This window comes from Nematolebias whitei, chromosome 7 (assembly GCF_014905685.2).
Source record: "Nematolebias whitei isolate Nwh7 chromosome 7, NemWhi1, whole genome shotgun sequence".
Classification (NCBI taxonomy): domain Eukaryota; kingdom Metazoa; phylum Chordata; class Actinopteri; order Cyprinodontiformes; family Rivulidae; genus Nematolebias; species Nematolebias whitei.
In genome coordinates this window covers 52,196,728-52,200,244 of record NC_056504.1, presented here as the reverse complement: position 1 = coordinate 52,200,244, position 3,517 = coordinate 52,196,728, and positions in this window count along the sequence as shown.

The following is a 3,517-nucleotide window of genomic DNA, read 5'->3' as shown; positions in this document are numbered from 1 at the left end:
TTGAACAGAAACATTCATCTATAAAATAATAATTGAACAGAAACATTCATCTATAAAATAATAATTAACAGAAACATTCATCTATAAAATAATAATTAACAGAAACATTCATCTATAAAATAATAATTAACAGAAACATTCATGTATAAAATAATAATTGAACAGAAACATTAATCTATAAAATAATAATTAACAGAAACATTCATCTATAAAATAATAATTAACAGAAACATTCATCTATAAAATAATAATTAACAGAAACATTCATGTATAAAATAATAATTGAACAGAAACATTAATCTATAAAATAATAATTGAACAGAAACATTCATCTATAAAATAATAATTGAACAGAAACATTCATCTATAAAATAATAATTAACATTATTTATCTGAGGAGCAGATTTGAGTTTAACTCCATCACTGAACTCTCATCTTGAACAAGCATGAAGGCGACTGGAAAGAAAAACTCCCTCATGAGGAAGAAACCTTTAGCAGAACCAGGATCAGGACAAGAGGACCATCTGCTTCGACCGGCTGGGTTTGGTAGGAATAGATACACAATGGCAGGTCAAGAATCACATGTTAAGATAGAAATAGTATCAAATGAAAACTATTTAATTTTAACAATTAATTTAAGAACATGAGGTCAATTTGTCCTCTAGTAGTCTAAGTCTATAGCAGCATAACAAGCTGACCCTAACTATAGGATTTATCAACAAGGAAAATCTTCAAACTGGACAATGTGTCAGCCTCACGGACAGAAACTGAAAGTTGGTTCCACAAGAGAGGAGCCTGAGAACTGGAAGATCTTCCTCCCATTCTGTTTTTGTAAACTCTAGGAACCACGAGTAAACCTGCAGTCTGAGAGTGAAATGCTCTGTTAGGAAAATATGGAACAATAAGATCTGTAATATAAGATGGATCTAGGTTGTTGAGAGCTTTGTAGGTTAGAAGTAAGATTTTGAATTCTATTCTGGATTTGACAGGGAGCCAATGGAGAGAAGCTAAAACTGGAGAGATATGATCTCTCCCAGTAACTCCAGTTAAGACTCTGGCAGCAGCATTTTGTATCAACTGAAGACGTTTTAAAGAAGTATTTGAACACCCAGATAATAAACCATTGCAATAGTCCAGTCTAGACGTGACAAATGCATGGAGCAGTTTTTCTGCATCATCTTTAGATCAGATGTTTCTAATGTTAGTGATATTACGCAGGTGGAAGAAGGAGGTTCTAGTAACGTTTTTAATGTGGGGGATAAAAGACATGTCCTGATCAAAAATAACACCAAGATTTTTAACATTAGAGCTGGAGGACAGATTAATGCATCTAAGGAGGGAGAAAGACTGAAACATTCATTCCTAAGGTGCTCAGGTCCAAAAACCAAAACCTCAGTCTTGTCTGTTCAACAGGAGAAAATTAAGTTTAAACTCTGTAGTAAAATATTGTGATGAACTGTATCAAATGCAGCACTGAGGTCTAACAGGACCAGTAGAGACACAAGTCCATTGTCTGAGGCCATGAGAATATCATTAGTGACTTTTACTAGTGCTGGTTCTGTGCTATGATGAGCTCTAAACCCTGACTGAAACTCTTCAAACAGATTATTTCTTTGTAGATGTTCACGCAACTGACCTGCAACTAGTTTCTCTAGAATTTTTGAGATGAAAGTTAGATTAGATATAGATCTATAGTTGGCTGGGATTCCTGAGTTAGGGTTATGTTTCTTAAGTAAAGGTTTAATTACAGTAATCTTAAAGCTCTGTGGTATGTGACTGTTTATTAGAGACAAATTAGGTAGAGCCAACATGTGGTTATTATGGGAACTACCTCTTTAAACAGTTTGGATGGGATCTAGCAGGCATGTGGATGGTTTGGATGAGGTTATTATTTTTGACAGATCAAAGAGCTCAACAGGACAAAAACTGTCCAAACATAAATCAGGTTCTAGTGACATTTTTAAAGTTGTCTCATCTGACACAGAACCAGAGGCGATAGTAGGAATGTTGGTTTGATTTTTCTCCCTAATTACAATAATTTTATTTATAAAGAATCTCATGAAGTCATCACTGCCTATAGTTTTAGGGATACATGGTTCAACAGAGACAGGGTTTTTCATTAGACTAGCTGTGGTGCTGAAAAGGAACCTGGGGTTATTTTTATTCTCATCAATTGAAGATGAATAATATAAAGTTCTCAACGTTAGTGGAGCGCCATTTTATTTCTAGTTTTCTAGATGTCTGTTTTAAAGTACGTAAATCAGAATTGAACCAAAGAGCTAATCTCCTCTGATTGATTACTTTCTTTTTCAGCGGAGCAGCTTTTTCGAGTGAAGTTTGCCAAGAAGTTGTAAAATGATCAACTGGATAGAATCTTTAAATTTGGTTACAGAATTGGGAGAAATCAGACAAAAACTGAGCGTAGGAGCCTGGTGGATGATCCTCGCCAACCAGTGGTTCCAAACCCTGCGATCATCGTGGAGCACATGATTAAAGTCGGTTAGTGGACGGGGCTGGCCCGGGCTAATGAGACAGAAAAATATAAAGACAATCTGAAAGAAGAAGCAGAACTCTGGAATCATGTCAGTCCATAACGAGGCCACGGATACTCAGCAAACTCATTTAGGTCAGAAGACATAAGCAGCTTAGTTTGTTATTTCATAAAGAGATGAAACGACGATCAGACCGATGCCTTTTGGTGCTTCTCCATCTCCCTGCAGGAAGTGGCTGCATTCACAATTCAGCCAAGTTGGAAGAACAGATGTGCACGACTTTACCTTCAAACTTATTTATTTTTAATGGATTTATTTTTCATGCATCATCTAAATGTTATTTTAAAAAGCTCTCCAACAAACTAATGTAACTCAAAGTTCAAGAAAAGATTAAAACTTCACACAGAAAACTAATTACTGTGAACTGAGCATGAATTGAGGACAATGTGTGTGTGTGTGTGTGTGTGTGTGTGTGTGTGGACTAAACGTTACAGAAATACACACATTGTAGTGTTTAACGACACATGACGATGAACACAAACTGTTTTTATGTCACTCAGTCAGTTTAAATCATGTCAGTAAGATGTTTGGTTCAAGTCTCCACAGCATTCAGCGTAGACAGAGCAGTCTCCATTCACTGCCCACCAGCAGCACAGGCAAAGGAGGAGCGATAATGTTTTTGCTTGTGTGTGTGTGTGTGTGTGTGTGTGTGTGCGTGTGTGTTAGAAAAGGAAAGCAGGGGTGACTGATGTTGAGCTGAAAACACATTTACTGACCAGATATTTTCTGTCTAGAACAGGATTTCCAGTAAAAACTCACTGACGTCCAGTTACTGACATTTCCTCCTCGTTTAAGGTCTGAACAAAAGTCCAACTTTTGTCTTATATAGTCTTACCTGCCTGTATGTTCATAGTTTCACCATTAACAACTTGCACTTTATAGAAAACAACGAGCTATTTTATCATTTTAAAAATAGTCACAACCAAATAAAGTTAAGACTTTATTTCACATTAAAACAGAAAGTT